Genomic DNA, 20,775 nt, shown 5'->3' on the forward strand with positions numbered 1-20,775 from the left:
TTAAAAATAAATCATTCCATTTTTTCAACTGCTTAAGAGTGCTGCACACACACACAATTTTATTCTGTTAAATCGAACTAAATAAACACTATTAAAATACTTTGTGATGACTCAAATATTAATATTATTTTGCAATATTAAACCTCAAACCTCAGACAGATTTCAGACCGAATTTACTTATTATTCTTACTTACATTAATATAAATTATAATCCTCAAAACAGGGTAATATCTCAAGGGTTTAGAATAATGTTTTTCTTTGTCTAGACGAGGGAGCTAATAAAGTAAGTATGGCAATATTACAGGATGGAGGCGCCAAACTTCGCGGGTACCGAACTGTGTGTATACACGCTGGCAACTTTAAATTAAGTGGCTCGAGTTGGATTGTGAACAAAATTGTTTTAATATTTAAGACAAATTCTTCTGATTCAAGTTCTTCTGATAGTTCAACTGTTTACCAGAGTTGAATGAGAAATCATGATTAGTTTCAATTAAAACTGCTCAACGTAATACCTTTTTTTTTCAATTGTAGTTTAGAGACTATCAGGCTATGTTCCCAAATATACAATGACAAACAAAACCCAAATCCATTTTTTTCTCTGCAGTTCATCCACATCAATACATTAGGTACTTTCATTAACCAAGCGCTTACAAAAGCTCCCGTCCAATTATCCACAATGCACAAGATTCCAACATTTTTAACATGCGATAAGATCAGATTAAAATATTCTTTTAATTACTGAACTGCAGTGAACCAATTTCAATATCGTTCATTGTGAAAGCAATTCGGACCGCAATTTGTCGCAGCGTTTTTTGCTGAACGGAGCCGACCAGTCGTTATGAGACGGTTATTTGAACAGCCGCTTTTATCGATACGTACGGGTACGTCACTATTCTTCGTGGTGAGAAAGAAAACAGTTGAACACTATATTCAATGTCCATTAAATAATAAAAATACGTTTTGTTTTCAAGAATATCATAGCGTTTGTGTCCGAAATTGTTAGCATGTACTTTTAAACATCTAATATCATCATTGTACGAGACTCGAGAGTGAGTAACATTTATAATTAATTGTTGTGCTTAGCCAAAGGATTTTGTATAGAAGTAAGACGTTTTCAGGCCAGTACTTGCTAGGCTGTCAATGTAGCGGTTTGGATCTAGATTGGCTTTTGGTAGGCGGTCAGTCCAGCCATCGCTCCAGAAGGGCAGAAGCCTCCTGGGATGTTTATAAGCCGCAGAAAGGGATCTCGGCGAACTCTCTTCCCGAGAATTACTGTCTCCTAATTTGCTCATCAGGGGACTCTTCATAGGCCGGTATTATACATATACAATTATATTAAACTAGCTGTTGCCCGCGACTTCGTCTGCGTGATTTTCAAGATGTGAAAAACTATGAAGTTTACTAATAACGATCATCGCAAAAATGTAATACAATATTGAAAATGAAACACTTTTTTTACATTTTAAGCTTGCTTTTTTTTCTAAATTATAATGAATCTTGAGCGGCCCAAAGACTATCAAATGTTTGAATCAAACACATTTCATCGTTTACGATACTATCCTGGTGTCAAATATTTCACATCTGTTTTAATGACTTTTTCTTATTTAATCCCAAAAAGAGGGGCTTATAACTTTGACATATCTGCCTGCCTGTCTGTCTGTCTGTGACATCATAGCTTCCGAACGAATTGTACAATTTTTTAATTTAAACGTGAATTATGTGCGAGTGTTCGTTAAGACATGTTTGAGTAATCGAGCCGTTTAAAAATGGGGGGGGGGGTGCAAGTATAAAAAATAACAGAAGGTATAACTCAGTCTTAGCACTTCTGCTAAAAATGTTTTACTTTCGAGGGTTTCCATTTTCTAATTGGGTGGGTTATGATTTTCGAGCACGTCTGTTCTTTGGCCGGCCTACACCTGAAATTGTTAGACGGATTATGATAGTGATTATGAGGTATCATAAAATTATTATTGTACTGTAATCAAAGAGGTAAACCAGAACCATATTACTGAGGCCCCGGTGTCCGTTCGTCTGTCTGTCACCTGGCTGTTTCTCAGGAACAGTGATAGCCAGACAGTTGTTATTTTCACACACGATGTTTTCTGACGATATAAATAAGATGTCAAATTATTTTTGTGGACGGAGCTGGTGAAGTGAGAGTCGGGCTCGGTAACTGTGGATGTTACATAGTGTCATAAGATATAAGATTTTGCAAAATTGCGCCCAGATAAACGGTTTCCTGAAACACGTTATGTTTGATTGTCCTCTTAATATTAAAACTGATCTTTCTCACAAACATTTGGAACATTTCCAAAATAAAAAAGTTGGTAAACGTGTTTTATTTATTTATTTATTTCATTTCATTTCATCTTACAAGCTAACAGATGACACATCCAAAACGCTTATAAGATTAATAGTTCGGTGTTACACATCCTCGTCATTATATTTAACAATGCAAAATTATTTAACAATGTCAGGAATGAGCAGAATAATCATAATTAAAAATTGATCAATAATATCATAGGAAAAAAAAATACAATCTGAGTCCATAAATAACATTAATATTAAAATAAAATAGCAATAATAATAAAAAAAAAAAAAAATAAAAAATAAGAAAAACAAAACGCAGCTAGCAATTAAAATAATAATTAATTACAGTTAATTATGATAACTAACAATATTATGTCAATTTGATGGCTACAATTTATTTAAAATTATTTGAAATTCTTTACACAAATGTCCTAATCCATCGGCAAATAAGTCTAGCTCGTGGTGCTGTGCAAGTATGTCCCCAATAAATCGGAGTGCGCGGTTGGTGGGCGCTTGACGAGCGCGCTCGGTACGTGCGCGGGGGGGCTCCAGCAGTCGCGGGCGGCGCCGAGGCGCCACCTGTCCCTGTGAGTTTGCCGACACGTTCCCAGGGACTAAGATGCGGACACGCTCTAGTATTTGGGGACTATCAATCCTATTGTGAATTATGGACAGATATTGCATGACTTGAGACATTGCCCTTCTAAATTTCAACGTTTCAATGTCCACCATACCAGACACGAATAAGGAAGGGTATAAGTAGGGATAGTATCCGTACTGTTTCTTATAAATCCATCGAGCAAATTTACGTTGTATTTTTTCAATCATTAGAACGTATTTCTCTTCATAAGGATTCCAGATAACTGCACCGTACTCGAGTTTACTGCGCACATAGGCATTGTACAATACTTTTGCGACCCGTGTATTATCAAACTGTGACGCAGTCCTTATGACAAACCCTAACATTTTGTGCACTGACTTACAAATTTTGTTGATGTGCGTGTGAAAGTCTAATTTGCAATCTAATAGTAATCCCAAGTCCCTAATCTCTTTAACTCTTTCCAAAGGAGCGTCAGTCAACTTATAATTAACAATAATGGGCTGTGATTTTCGCGTGAACGTTATTATTTTACATTTGAGATTATCTTGGCCCCCTGGTGTTTTGATCATGATTTGCCTTTAAATTGCTGATAAATAAAGAGCGTGAAAAAAAATATCAGACACCCCTTTTTTCAAATTCACAACGACAAAAATCTAAAGTATAGGATATGTCTAATTTGTGATGTTACGACAAAGCAAAATATGAACATAAAAGTGACTTCATGCGCATGAGTTCTATTTACTGTACCAATTTACAAAGAAAAAATAGGTATTTTATTCGTTAATCTACCTGACGATCATTGAAGTAAAATACCGTCATCCCTACTGCATAAATGGAACTTAAATAAAGACTACATGAGGTTAGTTATGAGGTTATGCTGTCGATACCGACAGCCAAAATGAATCTTCCAGACATTGTATGACGGATGTAAGTGCTGATAGCTACACGCTATTATCAGCCTTATTGGAGAAATTTCCAAAAATATGTTTCTAATCCTCGTCGGCTTAGCTTTGGGATCTCAGAAACTCATTCAGTCTCGTTCCTTCGCCTGTTTTTACCAGGCTACGAAAGAAGAAAATTTTAAATAAGTAGAGATTACAATAAATTGTTAAAGGAATCTTTGGAAAGGCCACGTGTGCGTTCTCTGTAATGGCGGATGTAGACCAATCAAATCGTTAAAATATTGAAAAATCCCAGGAATCAGTAGACATTGTTCTATCAATAGATACGTAATGTCAAAAACCTTCTAGCGTACGCTCTTATTCATTGATAGCTTTGGTCTCATAGATCTTTCACATTGCATACCTATTATAAAGTTTTTATGCAAGTTTTCTGGGCTTTTCTATTCGAAATACTTTTGGCCTATGTAATGTTGCAAATTTAAGAAAACATTATTTCATTGTTTGAAAGGCTTTTTTTTGTTTGAAAGTTTATATTTTTGTTGCTAGTTGTTACATATGAACCAAGGTATAATTGGTAAATAACCAATATAATTAACTGTGTCGTTCAGTAATTTATTGTTATGCATAATTATAGATGAGATCAATGTGAACTACACGCACTACTACTTTATCTTGAAGTAGCATCGCCAACATTACCGAGCTAAAAACATAGGTATATACACCTATCGTAAATAAACACAAAATCATATTACGGCATTCCACATTTGAACTTGAGTAATTTTAGTACTCCAATAAAAATAAAACTAATTTAAGTTCCTTTGTTTCAAGAATGTACCGATTACGAAGTAACATTTGCATCAAAAGAATAATAATAAAAGTATTAATAGTTTATGTTTCTCTTATTTTAATCATTGTCGCGCTAGGTCTACATTAGACTTGAAACAGAATAAAATGACTGATTTTGTGAAATTGATTTACTTTCGAAAAAATATATTATTGCTCTGCCAAAAGTCTTAAGATAAATAGCGTGATGTTTTTTGAGTAAATTGATGACCGTGCTGCCTACTACTCAATGGGGTGAAAATACACTTCATAATTGTATTACACGATGTTACGGGTGAGTCCAAAAATTTAAAACTTTACTGCTCATGCCCCCTACATAGTAGCGTTATGGTTTTTGTATATATGTTGTATCATGTGTACGATAAGGATCATGCAAAATTTGAACGAAATATACTCAGTAGTTTATGAGATAATTTGATATTTGTGTACAGATATAAAAGGCTCCTGCTCACCCCCTGTAACGAAATGCGAGATAATAAGTAAAAAGTATGTTGACCGGACCTCTTGTTGATATTCTCTGAAAATTTGAATCAAATCTATCCAGTACTTTCCGAGATCTTTCCGGACATACATACAGACAAACAGACAAACAGACAAACAGACAAAAATTCTAAAAATCATATTTTCGGCATCGGAATCGTTCGTAGACCACCTTTCAATTATTCTTTTTTAAAAATATTCAATGTACAGTTTTCACTTTTCTACAATTTTATTATATGTATATAGATTATTGAACTTACGCGGAAGCATACATTCCATATATATGCTCCAACTACTCACCTTACAATACTCATCTATTATTAGTATCGTAAAATCTTAACGCAAGATTTACTCCACCACTAGAGGGCACGTTAACACTTAACTTTGATTTATGTATGTTCGAGAACCCGCTTAAAACTAAATGGTCTTACAATAAATTAAGACAGGATTAGATCTATTTCTGTAGTTAATTAAATTATCCAAACACGTTCAATACATGTGAAGGAAGCAACGAACGCCGCGTCCGTCCACAATCGCTAAGGAGATTTAATTAATCCATCGGTCTTAAATAATAATTTAGCACTAAAAAATTAAAAGAAAGAATCCTGGAATTACAGAAAATAGCTTGTTAAAAGGCTTCACAAACACCCTTTTAATTAATGAATACTTTTGCCTCATATTATTATCTATAATTTGTACAACGACGACTTAAATGACTTAATATAATCACCTAATTTACTAACTACACGTGCGAATAAAAGTTGTAAATTTCATTAGTTAGTACTTTGTAGTGTTTTACTATCTGTAGAAGTGAAACTAGGACGTTTTTTATTACTTTCAAAGATAAACGTTATCTATTAATTAAATTTGCTAAGAAATAGTAATAAAACATGTATTATCTTCAAGAGGTTGATTTCCCGCCTCGCGTCAAAGTTATTCGCGCGCCATTTGCAATTCAAATCCGTTTTTAGTTTTTGTGAATACTCGTTTACTTAATGTTTAATTTAATCACGCTTTCGTATTTTATTATTTCACAATTAATCTCTTACATAAGTTGAAAGGTTTTCTAAGCGTTGATAGAGTCATTTGTTGTGAAATTAATTAAGTGCCGATTTAAAGTAAATATCTCATTCGAATACGATAAATTACATTTTTAAATAAACATACCATTATTAATTTATCTAGTTGAACTTTCTAACAGACAAGTAACTCTTTATTAAAAATCAAATACTAAATTCCTCGTGAAAATGGATTTTTGGGTTGATGTTTCAAATTGTGTACTTATCATACCTAAAAGAACAAACAAGCTTAATGCAGTGTTATTGTTTGTTTAATCCGTACAGCAGTTTGTCTGCGGTAAACGGTCTGAATAGATGCATTAATGAACTTAATGCGCCCATACACGATAGCTAATGTCTGCGCATAAACCGCTTCATACAAACGGCAGGAATAAATTATAGCTCATGTGTGTTTCATACCTTCATAATGAGAATTAGGCTTTAGATACTAAGCGATTTAGCTTCGAAAGCATTGGTCTAAATTCTAAAAGATGGTTCTAAAGAAGTATGTTGTTATGGAATAAAATTGTCCAAATATTATAAATTAAATTCTTATATTGTAATCAATATTTTATTTGTGGATATTTAATGGTGAGGCATAACAGGTTGATCTTTAGAAAACTGTAAGACGATTGTGTACTACTCTTAAACTAATAATTAAATCGTATTTTTAACACTTTTACTTTTTTCTTTCCATTGACATAAAACATAACCTATAAATCCAAGGCGTTAGTTATCGTCCATTGCCATCGCGACAAGTGTCAGTGACACGGCATTTCCCGCCATAACTAAATTATTCCACGGTAATGAACTGATGTTATAACTATTCTGATATTCCATTACACACGGGCGAAACCAAACAAGAATTTAATCAGCAATTAATAATAAAATACTTATCATGGAACGTTGTCAATTATTTTTAATCCTTTTAATTGGTTCTTGTTCAAGCGGAGCGGGCGCTAGGACTCGATAAATTATTATGTGTTTGTGTCAATTTACGCAATAACGATTGTCTGCGCCACTGTTTGTCTATCAAACATCCCTACAAGAAGATATTAAAGATTTTGAAGTTCTTTTTATCCAGAAACAATTTGAGATTCCTTAAGAAATGTGCCTGATAAACAACTTTTATTTAACTCACTGATTAAATAGACCTTTTGTCTAATATTTTCTTAAAGACAAAAACAAATAAAACACTTAAACAAGAGTTATCAAAGTCATCTCTCCGAGCTATAAGTATTAAAATTCATATTTAATAGAACGCGTTACATCGCGTATCAAATGACGCTAAAACTGGTAGTCATAAACGAAAGCCGAGTTTTTGAACTCTTTGGTGTGGAATTGTAATTTCAAATGATGTAGAAAGCAAGTTGGAAAGGGTTTAAGCTTACAAACTAGAATTATTTATTACTCTATGCTACAAAATAATATGTTATTGCTCTGTATAGTTTATGGATGTAAGATTACGTGTCGTATTGATAAATTGTTCGCCGTTGAGACTGTAGTAAAATTTGAATACTTACGAACAAGTAATTGGGTAGACATTCTAAAGCCCATTGGGAGTTTACAGATGATTATTTTATTTTGATTGAAAACATAATTATATGTATGTATGTGCTCCTGGCTTTGTTAAATTGGAAGTCATTTTCTTATATCTTTGAATATCAATGTTAAAGTGTATTCAATGCGGGATTTGAACACTTATATATAACGAAATAAGACATAAATCGAGTTACTTCAAAATGATCTTCTAACATTAGTAGACGGGTACAGAATAACTTGGAAGTTACCATTTATTTGTTTACAATGTTGTACCGACTATATTACTGTGATATTAAATAAATACAGGATATTTACAACTGTTATTTACGTCAACCATGCGTCTGAGTGAGTGACAGAGGCGTTAATTAATTCATTTCTGTTATGAACACATTCCATTCAACTACGAGTATTTGCACGGCCTTCAATATATTTGGAAATAACTTCATGATTTACAAAGTAATATTAACTGTGGCTTTAATAATAAATGTAGAGTTGGAAAACCTTATTTTTACGTAATAAAAAGATAGATAAAATCGTATTTATTACCTGTGTTCTCGTAAAAATGTTACCGTACGTAATTAAAGCAGGTACAATGGCATATAGCACATATACATAGTTTTCTGTACTAAATACAGCTGTTGTTGATTTTGTCGCAAAGGCGTAATACTGCGCCACAATTTAGCGTATTCCGAGGTGTTCTGGTATGTTTTAGCACGGAGCTACTGCAAATCACTTGTGTAAATAACAAGACATCGAGATAAGACGTGTGAATATTTAGTGTCACTCAGGTGTAACGCCTAAATAATTGGTCTCTTTATACCAGCTGACACAAGGACGAATATTTCTTAATGGCCTGAACTATATGTCCAGTCCAATTTAATGATATAAAGTTTGCGCGTAGACTGACCTGAGTGCGTAGATGAGTATGTGAAAAACGGTTTCTTTTCTTTTTAGAGTCCGTAGGTACCTAAAGAGTCAAACAGAACCCTATTTCAGAGGGTCCGCCGTCTGTATGTCTGTCCGCCCTCATGAACCTTGAGATTTTCACACATTTTTTTTCTCTAGCCTACTGTGTTCCACTGCTCGGCAAAGGCCTCCCCCAAATCCTTCCACGACTCTCTTTGTTGAATTTTGTTTTCTGTAGCCTATTTGTATGCCCTCAGTGCCGCAAATACGATTCGAACTTGACCGGTTTTTATTTCAAATTTATGAGATTTATTTCAACATCTTCATGCCCTTCACTTACAAGTTCTATTTTTAGATAATTACTTAACAGGTTTTCCCTAGCAAGGTTTTCTTATGACTTGCATTAAGCTAACATCCTGAGTATTTTGACAATGATTTGCGAAGTCAGCCCGCAGTCAGAGATATAAACTTAAAATGTCATACGACGTGTAATGACAATGTTGCTGTGGGCTCGTGATTTACAAACACGTTAAGTACATAATTGTCTGGTGTGACGTTAATGAGATGGTTAGTTTGCTGTGCCGACGCCATGTTTCGGGCGTACCAACATTACCAACTATGTGATGCTGTTATTCTATGTGTATCTAATAGATTCTACTAGATTTGACAGAAACTTAAGGCGGCCGAATTTATGAGAAATGTACCTAAGTGACAAGACAAAACACCATAAAAGCAATACGACTATGTTAAATGAGTATTTCAACGTTTCAGTCTTCTTTTATTTTTAAAAATAGAAAGCGTGGCGGGGTTTGACAAATATTCAAGTATCATGGAAAGACACCCATAACCAGGACAAGCAACGTATGTCCTACGCGGAGATCGAAGCCGCAACACGTCGCGCGCTGTCTTCAGCTTGGTGATACCAACCATTCGGATGTTCATGCAATCAAAGGTTCCGTGTGATCCTCTTAACACGGTAATACAAGCGTGAGTTGAAGGGTAAATGAATCCTGAGAGCAGGAAATGTGGTTTGCAATAACCAAGAATCAAAGCAATAACATTGAATCAAAATTGGCAATAATCAAGCGAATGATTACTGAAATTAAAAGTGTTTAAGTTGAGAGCTAGACAGTAATTAACTAAACAAAAACTGTTTAAATTGTATAACATTGTTTTATTTCGCGAATCAAATTCCCATGAAGGTTAACCTACAATGAATTAACGAATAATTAAAAGATCTGCCGGACGGAAATTCTTGGTACATATCTAATTAAATTTTACTTTAAATGAAACAGTTTTGAGTTTTAATGAGCAAAACAGTTTTTTGTCTACAAGTTAACTTATTATTATTTTTTAGGATAGAGCACTAACAAAGAATTAAGTAACTTACTTTTAAATAAGCAATAATTAAGTGTCACCGTAGGATTTTCAACTTGACAGCTTTCTACAAGTTGCAGGCTTACAGCCCGTAATTCTCTTTGTGTTAATTTTAATATCCTACACATTTCAGTCCACTGTTTGTAAATTCAATATGAAATATCATTTGAACCCTAATTTATGTATCAAACGTCCTTGTTTGGAAATTACTTACCAGTCTAAATGATATATTTTTATTACCCATAATATGTTATTTAAACGTCGAAAGCCTTGAATCTAGTTTCACAGCTTTGTTATTTAATTTAACAATGGAAGTTATCTGTAGATCTAAATAGACGCCATTATAAGGGTTAAATGACTTACTGAAAAAAATAACGAGCGGTTGTTTTAACCATAAATTACAGTTTCACTAAAGAGTATCGTCAGTACACAAATACAAAAAGCCTTTTGCATATTCATTCATACAATGTATTGTATTCTTTTCGATGTATTTAAATAAATATAATTGCATATCTACATGTATCACAGCGACAGAATGTAATAAAATAAAATGATCGATTGAGATCGAGTGGCATACAATTTGCTTACCTGTGCCTAAAGTAAATAATATCGAAGACATTTTTTTTGGCGCGAAGAATTTGGCGGGAGCGAGGTATTTTTATATTCCCTTCTAGATTCGGTCTAGTGTCTTTATAGTTATCATTTTTCGAATGTGAAATAGTAATAAAATAACTCATGAAACTTTATCATAACATAAATAATGTTGTTGATAATGCTACAGGAAACAGCTGATATTAGTTTACAAACATTAGTCGCCGTCACAACAATCAAATATCTAAGATTATTTAGTACAATAGATAGTAGGCATAATTTATGTGCGATTCAATTGTTCAATGGTGGCACTTGAACAGTTAACATCCTAAGACGGGAAGTTTTAATTGATGTAGGCTTTGTTCGCCTTTTTTTCTCGTTCATACAGACGAGTGTAGGTACATTAAGACAATTTATATGTATAGATAAGAATAATATATCTTATTTGAGCTACCAATCAAGCATTTCTCTCTGTAGATATATTATGATTATAAGGCCAGATGATTTGGTACTCTGACAGCTGAACATCAAGACAAAAGGCCTCGCGATACATCAAACAATTGTAATAATATTTACTATAACACGAAAACAAAGCAGACTGTACTACAGTATTGTTCACAAAGTAACCTCAAGCTGCCCACACGTTGAATAATAACTATTAGCTCTTGGGCCGTGGATACCGTGGTACCCGTTGTCTGTTATAAACGCTAAATGTTGCGTACAACGTCACGCCTTGCATCGCGTCACGATGTTTTATTACTTGCTGCAGTTATGATTACAAGGAATGTTGTTTATTTTAAAAACGTGATTGGCCTTAAGGATCTATCTATGGATTTGTATGCACGAGTTGCAGGTTCGATCCCAAAGCAGGCAAAGTACTGCAGGCGAAGATTAATGCTCAAAGCCTATACGGGAAGAGGCCTGTGCAGAACAGTGGTACTACTTATATAGACTAGTATTACTTATAAGCCCATCTCGAATCAATGGTGTTTTTATCAAAAAGGTATTAAGCATGTAGTTAATGTAGTTGAGGTCTCTTTTACACGGCATGCATTTCTTCCTCATAATACGTAGTAGCTTCGTGACGCGATGGTCCACGTTTGTCGTGACGGCGGCCTTAGTAAAATTGTATTATCAAAGTGATGCTCGCTAATAAGTTATGTAAGAACAGCCCACTAACGTGTGAAAGTGAAAGTCATAGTTTACGGGCCTCGGGCTCTCTGCGGAGCCAAGCAGATGTGGTTCGTTCCGTATTATCTTATTTTAAGGCAACTGATGGCCGAATATTGAGACGTCAATTCGTTTAGTGGCACCTTAATCTTAAAAATACAATGAATACCTGCTGCCCCAGCAATCGTTGTTTGCCATACAAATTATTTGTTGGGAATAAATTATGTTGGTATGAAAAATAGATGTTGTCCTTTTTCAGACCTAGCCAATAGGCAAAAAAAATTGTTGTTGTTGTGTGTTCAAAGAACTGTTTCGGAGGAGGTCAATAACGTACACCTGATCCGAGAATTTTAGATATTTCTAAGTCTCTGTACATACTGTAAAGGTGTTATTAAGTACAGGGAATGGGAACAAGCCAGTCCTAAACCGACACAAATAAATCTATTTCTAAAAAGGCCGGTCCTGTTCTATCCGGAGCCCACAGGAAGGGGATTGCTTCGCCGCAGACGAGTCAGGATCATGCCACACGGTGTTTCAATCAAAATAACTGTCATTTACAGAGTTTCCATATTTATACGAGATGTTTCTTTGTGAAGGGTTTGAAATTGTGTCCATTTTTACTTGATTGCATACGTATAATAATATTTAAGGATAAATTGATAAAGGTACTAAGTGTTTACTCATCGTCAGCAAACCAGGACATCTAAGATTTCTTCAAGGGTAAAAACCACGTGAAAGCTGAACTCATGTTAAAAGCTGCATGTGTTAATGCCATAAAAAATAAGAAGAAATAGGTACCTTCTTTTCTTATAAGAAAGAGAAAAAGACTGTAGTGACAAATTTACTTTAAGGTGTTTATTTTAGAAGTTTTGTGCCTAACATCAACTCTAAAAAAAATATTCATCTTTACCTAATCGTTAACTAGGCTTGAATATGGTTTTCCCAAGTTAATCGAGTGAATGTCCAATTTATAACGCGTCAAAGGAATTATACTTGAAAATTACACCTTTCGAAGTTGATCTGACCTGGGCTTCAAGTGATAATGTCATGATTACCGACAGCCTCAGCCATACCAATATGTACTGTCGAACACAGGACTATTGTAAAAACGAATCTCAAAAATGTACCTTAGGCTAGTTCATTTAAGGTGCTTTTCAAGTGGTGGTATCGTGCGATATATTGCACAAAAGTGAAAGTACATACAGATCCAACGCTCAATTTATTTTGACATGACATAAATTGTATGTCTAATCACTAATAAGACGCGGACAAAATGCCGGCGTTAACTTCCGCGGCTGGGATCATGTAGTTTATTAGTTGATTAGTTTCGTGTCCGCTCTATGCAATATCAATTTAATCATATCATAAATAATACATAACTGTTATGTAAATGTTTTTTATAACTTTTACCTTCTATACAGTTTAATACACTGTTTTAATGTCAATTCTTTATTTGAATTTTAATGCTTGATAGCCAATGTAAAATTTTGAATTTATAAGTCTCTTTTTTTCATTTAGTTTCAGAACTCCAATTCTTAAAATACTTTTTTTTTTTAATCTGACGCTATTGCATCACATTTTTTTTATTGTAAGTATTTACGGCAAAGAGAAATCATATAGTGACATATAGTCTTTAAAATGCTAATGAAAGTTATCAACTTAAGCTAATCTCTAATCTATACATTATCAAATTGAATCCGTAACACAACAATGATTACAAAATTGAAGCCACAACATTACCACTATTTTCGTCGACACTCTGCACTAGAGTATCCTATGAATAAGGAACGACACGAGAGAAATCTGCGCGGAACGAAATGTCAGTACATCTGTAACTCTACGAACAATACAGAGAAATGGAAAATGTGGTAGAAATGGTGAGTCTTTCTGCACTCTAGGTATAACGTAATCTTTAAATATAGAATTAAAGTAATACAAGTGAGGTTATACTGCAAATTAATAGGAATGGTTTGTAATGTCAAAATGTGGACAAAGGAGATGCAATTTAATTAGTGCGCTGTGCAAATTTTTTTATTTGTAGCCGATTTATTATACATATTTGTCCTTATTAGGAAGCCTTAAATTAAATTACTAAGTGGGAAAGTTAACACGTAATATTATACACCGTGATTTTTTACTGGAAAACTGAAACTACTGAAATGGGCTACTTTTGTAAGACGACTAAAAAATCACCGTGTATAATATAAATATAGGGGGCCAAATTAAGAGTATAATATTTATACTTACAATCATAATATGTTTCAACAAACCATGATTCTCATGTGAGCCAATACTTAATAAGTTGTTGTTTTATTGTGTAAAATTATATGATTATTAAATTATAATTGTTCTACAATTAAAAATTTAATTTGTTATTCCTTCTTTTGGGTCCTCACCTGGAGACCTTATCACTAAGACGAAATGACGTATCTCATAAACAGCAAATGTTGTGATAGGCAGATGAAATTTTCACAATTATGCATTTCTGTTGCAGCTAGAAAACAAGAATCGCGGTTCATGACATAGCCTGGTGAAAGACGGACTGTCATTAATAGGGTATCTTATGCCGTTTTTCCTTTTTCGTAGTGGTAAACGAAATTGAGTAAAATAAAACAAACGGAACCCTTCGACTCGCACTTGTCCAGTTTATTTATTTACACGTGTCAAGTAAAGCTTATTATTTTTGTATAATGCGCATAATTAAACATTAAAAATCTCTTATAAATCCGATTAAGCCTGTAGAGTTCTTGCTAAAGTTTAACAGGCGAAGTAAAGATTCAAATCCTTTAAGGAAAATAGTTGTAAAATACAGACACGTCTCAATGCTAACTCATACACGACGATGACACAATAACTACACGTCATTTCATAAGAAATACATAAATAGTAGAACAAGTTCAAGTTGAGGTTAGGAACATTAATTAAATACCGCGGTAAATCGCAAATGTGTTTTCGCTACAGCAGTTTTCTTAGTTTAAGGGCTGTGTCGCTCTATACCTTGTAGTGCCGTCTCGCTTCTTTGTCGACAGCCATCTTTCTTTTTGGAAGGTGGTAGTAGACTTCTGATAATAAATCTCAAAAGAAGTAGGTTATCCCAATTTTGCTCACCCTAAGCTCATTTTTTCTTTAAGAATATACATAAAGACATGGGTTGGGATGTTTCAAATAACCAAGATAGTAAGGATAAAGTTAAGTTAGATGTCGTTAGTAAATGAAAATGATGGTGTTCTTTTATCCGCGTCACAGTCTTCAGTGTTACTCATAATAACTGCCAAATATCTGTTAATGTGTTAAAGATGCCGATAATGTTGTCATGGCAACCGCGCAAGGTCGCAGCTAATCAAAGACCTTCAAACAAAACTTCTAAATGAAGTAAAGTTAATAAAACGACCGCAGGTTTAAACGTCCGCCAGTCTCAGTAACAGTAGATCGTTGTCACAGTTAACAACATTAACCTGAGCACTAACCACAACTCGTTTAACTCGCGCAGATCAATCACACGCCGAAACATAAATAGTCTGTATTAATACCTATATATATACATATACATCATATTAGACTGGGGGCGGACATGAGTAAAAGCCTAAAAACACGACACGTCTATTTTATCTGTATCACAATACAACATTTATAAAAATGTTGACAACACCTGTCCGTTTAGGCGTCGTCAACTTTTTTCCGTCTTATTGAACATCACAGACGCCGCGAAACGCCAATTATAGTTACACATCATATCGGTCATTGACGCATATTAGGTGGAACGAGTAATGTATACAATCGAGATTACATGTCGATAAGGACCAATCTTATCGATATAGGCTAAATTATCATAGAAAATATATGTCGACGATCACTTAATAAATAAATTATGCTCTATTGCAGTAACTAGTTTAAACCTTACGATGTTAATAGGTACTATACTATGAAATAGTCCTAAATTAATACTTTGAGGATTTATTAAAATGTATGTTTAATGTGAAAGCACGGGGTATCGACCTTTAAAATATTATAAGTAACTAAAGTTACAACACGTAGTCGCGTGACTTAACCCTATTTTCACTTACTTGTATCAAAAATATTTTTTCTCATTGTAACTAAATAGTTTTTATTAAATTATCAACAATTATAATGATTGTCCTTCTTTGTATTATTTCAAGAATACTGGTGGGTTATAGAGAAAACATTGTTACAAAAAGAAAACTAAGTTTCAATTTGAAATTAGAACAGAGGTGGCATAATACTGTCAAGAACTAACACAGATTTTTTGTGTACGTGAGGTTTGTTACTATAGTACCATTTGCTAGTACACTTACAAAGTTTTCTATTTCAGTTTTTGTTAGTTCTAAGAGACGTAAAGAAAACTGTAATTAACAAAAGCATACAAAAGACAGCTTGAAGTGAGTAAAGTATTTAACAAACATTACGTGATGGCCAAGTAGTAAAGCCACAAGAGACTTGTGAATAGTGAAACTTGTGCACTTACATAGTTTAACTTGATTTCATGATAGCAAAGACAATGAAAGGTCCCTGAGAACTTCACAAGTACGTAACTACACAATAATGTTCACGGTGAAGTTAAAATAACGCTGAAACCTTGCTCTGGCTTTGAAACTTCCGTTTAACGCGACTTTTACATAAATAGTTTAATTAATAAAAACTATTAGAAACTTTGATTGCATGAAATTCTAATACGTTACTGCTGGCTTGGCTATTCCTTTCTTCCATTCTACATATAAATGTAATGTAAAGATCCTTCGAATCTTTTACCGAATTCCGATTTTTCGGCATCGCGTATTTTAAGGGAGATTAGTTTTTACACATCTAAACTATTTGTAGTATAACCTCTTTAGAGTTATTAAATTAATCCTCCTTTAAAACTACTCCTCCCCGGAACTAAATGTCAAAAATAAAATGACAGCAGGTGAAGGTTGTCAGGAAATGGCGTCGGAAAATATTGTTTTTTACAAAACGAGTTTTATCTGCATAAAACACTATATTTGATTATTCTATAAACGAATAAAGATTAATAGATATATTTTCTATGTATCAGGAATCAAAAAACAAATAAAAACCGAAAAAGTATGTATATTCTACTAGTTGGAAGTTTTTAAACCCATCCTGTGAGTTTGATTACAAGAAATATACAAATATTGAAACCAAATATTGAGAACAAGGGCCTATGCTATCTAATTACGTAAACAATTAGATGAAAGACGTTGAGATATTTATAATAAAACCACATAAACATTGACGTGGCAAAGCATTGAAACAACTAGTGATGTTCCATCACTTTTTGAAACTTTATCGATAATTGGTCTTTTTGTAAGGTATTTAGTATTTGTAAATAAAAATACAATATAATTAAAAAAAGTATATTTATTTACGATGAAACATGTAAAATAAAAGAAAAAATAAATAAATGCAAAAACATGAAGGCATTTTTATTGACAATTTATAATTAATTAGTTCAGATGTGTACAAAAAACAATAATTCGTCTTTGCTGTTATGGAGAAGGGCGATGAAGTCTTGAGGAGCCTCGTAACTTGGACGCCAAGCTGACATTCTGTAAAACAAAACGGAGAAAATCATACCTTTCGACACACTTATCTATTCGAAACATTTTATTACTATAAGTAATTAAAAAATATAACAACATACAATCATCACTAACAAATAAAAATAAATACTATATTACTATAATACGAAAACGTAAATTATTATGAGTAGGTAATAAATAAAAATAAAATAATTAATTAAAATTTTTCAAACTCATTACAATATATAATCATAACTATCGATAAAAAATACTATCTATTCAAAACGTAATATTATCATAAGTAATAAAAATAATTAATTAAAATTATATTAAAGCATTACAATTTTCAAGCGACACTATCGATTAAAAAAAAAATATCGTACATTTATCGACACACTTCATTCCCTAAGAAAAAAATAAAAAAAAATAAACAAAAAAAAATTCACTCGGATTTAGACTTTATAACTAACGGGATAAAGACGAAAATCGACGGGCTGAACATTTGTCAACAAACCGCCATTTTTATATATTTTTTTTATAAATAACAACAAATTTAAGCTTACTATTATTTTACAAAAAATGGATAAATACATTAATAAATCGCCGTGAAACCTTGCACAAATTACTTAATAGCATATAAATAATGCATTTTACTGTATTTACTAAACAAAATCACAATAAATCACTCGGAATTCCTAAACATTCTAACGGATTTTATCTGGCTTTATCTAATTGTTATAACAATGTATTTCTTACAACTAATTACCTAAATAGCATAATTATAAACAAAATAATCACATTAGTAAGAAAAAACAGCACTAACCTCAGACAAATTTGTGAAATCCGCAAAAAACAACACTGCACCACACTGCGCAACGGCCCGCGCAAATGACAAATGTCTTGATCAAATTTTAAATAATGGCGCGTAGATTACGTTTCGTTTTTGGTTCACGACATAGAAAATGTCACTAACGACACATGTCACTCAACTTCTTTATACAAAAGTAGTTTGTAAACAGTGATTTCAAGTGTTAAAGTCGAGTGGACAGGTGCGGTGCCCGGGCACCGCGCGGGGCTATAGGGAAAAGTCGCGTTATGTCAAACGCGGTGCCCGGGCACCGCGCGGGGCTTTATGGATTAATGAAAGTCGTAAATGAAGATATAATTACGTGGAAATCGATAAAAATCTTGATTTCGCGTACATATGTATATTAAAGTGGTTAGTTTTAACTCATTAACATATGTAGTATTATCTCTACTCAATCATTTCGTTTATAGTTTTTACTACTAGCTTTCACTTATTAAGTATTTTCTTTTTTTTGACAACGACGTCTGAGGTTCATTTTTTTATTCTATTCACAAATCTAATGATTAAGCCACATCCTCCAATCTCAGGACAACTAGAAAGAAAAAAATTAGTTCCAGTTTAAGTCAGCTTTTAAACAAACTTCGCGCTCGGGATCGGTAAGGTAACGATTGATCGCAGATTTAAACACAGCTTTCTATTCTACATGTTTCTGCTGCAGTGCCTAAAATACAACAGCCTTATTCAAGTAATGCAGGCAATAAAAAAAGTCAACAGCACCAACTAGAATTGGACAGCTACATACAGCACTAACTGTTTCCGTCCTGCATCGCGTGAGAGCATGCGACCGACCCATCGGCCTTGAGTCCCTGCCTAGCCAAACTACTTCAAATCAACTTTTATTACTTCACTATCGCTTAGAACTTAGGACAAGTTTCTGCGCTCTGATCAGACGGGTAATGTTTAGACATTAGCTACATGTCCATAACCCTTTTGGTAGAGTTCTATAACTGTAGGTGGGATACAACGTAGCGATAAATAAGCGTTATGTTGTAGACGTAAATAAACAGTGACGCTTCAGTCTGAACGTGAATGAAAATGACGAAGACTGCGCAAAATATACTTTTTGTCGTATAGTTTTGGTGCAGATACCAAATCAAGTTTTTTTGGACTTGCCTCCAAATGTCACAGACAAGTTTAAAAATAGCTCTGGTTGGGTGGCGATATATCACCGCGATCGACACGCCACGTGCCCCACACTCGTGCGAGATAAACTGCAATTGTTCTGGATTCGTGACATTTGGTAGTGTTCTCGTTCTCGAAACATGTTGCGCAACACCGCGTCCCAATTGCCGATGATTGCACGAACGGTTTCTCACACGACACCCGTGTCATACGCAACAGTTAATTGTGAACAATCACTTCCGCCCAATTTATCCGCTACTTCCTAACGATCATATGATCGTAGGTGATAATGCAGCTTTGATTTTCTACGGTTTTATTCATGCAAATGTCATAGCCCGTACACATTTTACATGAGTTTTCAGACGAGAATCTATAGAGCCACTGATGATTTAACGAACAGAGCGGATGAACGATGAATGTATTCCGATTTCCTCGGCAAGATTCGGATGCATTCGGATGACGGTCGGTTCTAATCGGCTAACGCTGCTGGGCGTTAGCCAAGCCATTCCCGCCGTTTGGACCGATTTAAATTTGGAACACTATTTTTTCTGTGCCGGCGTAGTAGTCCGTCGAGGAGGTGAACAATCTCTTGCCGTTTAGAAATGTAGCCGAGAGTCTCATAGTCAAGTGAGCACGGGTAATATAGGAAGGACAGGTTCGATTTGTGGGTGACATTCCAACGGAATGTACAATGCACTCCGTGACATGAATTTCTCGATTTCGTATCCTGCTATCGTTATTTATAATTCCACGTGCGTAAATGTAGCGGTGGTTATACGAAAACGCATGTTTAGACACCACCTCACGCCTTACAAACTTTCTGTGGACTATTTGTTGATTTTATTTTGTTAACTTGTTCCTATTACATTTCTGAGTGTTTTGATATTGTATTTACTATTACTTACCTCGTTTTAAGGACAGGTTGTTTAATTATATTAGTTTAATTTGATCGACGCCTTGTGATTTTCTTACTATCTACTATCTTATGTCCATAATTTTCAGAAATTGGTCCAATTAAAAAACAATGTCTCATAGTTATTGTTAGTTCAACTTCTCCGAAGAACTTCTGACCTCAAAATACAAGATAACAAAATTGTGATGAATTAAAATTATATGTGTCACAGTGATGGTTACACTGTGACAAAAGGCACGATCTTGTGTCCACTGAGCGCGTTATAGAGCTCGCTGTAGGTGGGACCCTATTCAACAGAAAAATTGGCAATTTGACAAAAATGCAACGAACCGAGCTGTACAATACATAGTTACATATGTACAAGTAGTAAATCAGAGCGCTGCGCTCGATGATTGAATAGCATCGAACTGGACTGGTTCATTGGACTCATTTTATTTCGACGAGCGCTTTGAATTTGTCATTACACCAATGGATAGTTATCTATGCAGGCGCATGGCGTTTTATGATAAATTCCATGATCTTCAAACAGAACGAGCTGCCAAAGTACTGCGTTTG

General features: G+C 34.0%; 1 protein-coding gene across 1 annotated transcript in view; it reads right to left on the minus strand.

Annotated features, from left to right (window-relative positions):
- LOC113492829 overlaps window positions 1-20,775 on the minus strand; it is a 143,034-nt gene that overhangs the window by 120,498 nt on the left and 1,761 nt on the right. The window lies entirely within an intron of this gene.

Source organism: Trichoplusia ni, chromosome 4 (assembly GCF_003590095.1).
Source record: "Trichoplusia ni isolate ovarian cell line Hi5 chromosome 4, tn1, whole genome shotgun sequence".
NCBI lineage: Eukaryota > Metazoa > Arthropoda > Insecta > Lepidoptera > Noctuidae > Trichoplusia > Trichoplusia ni.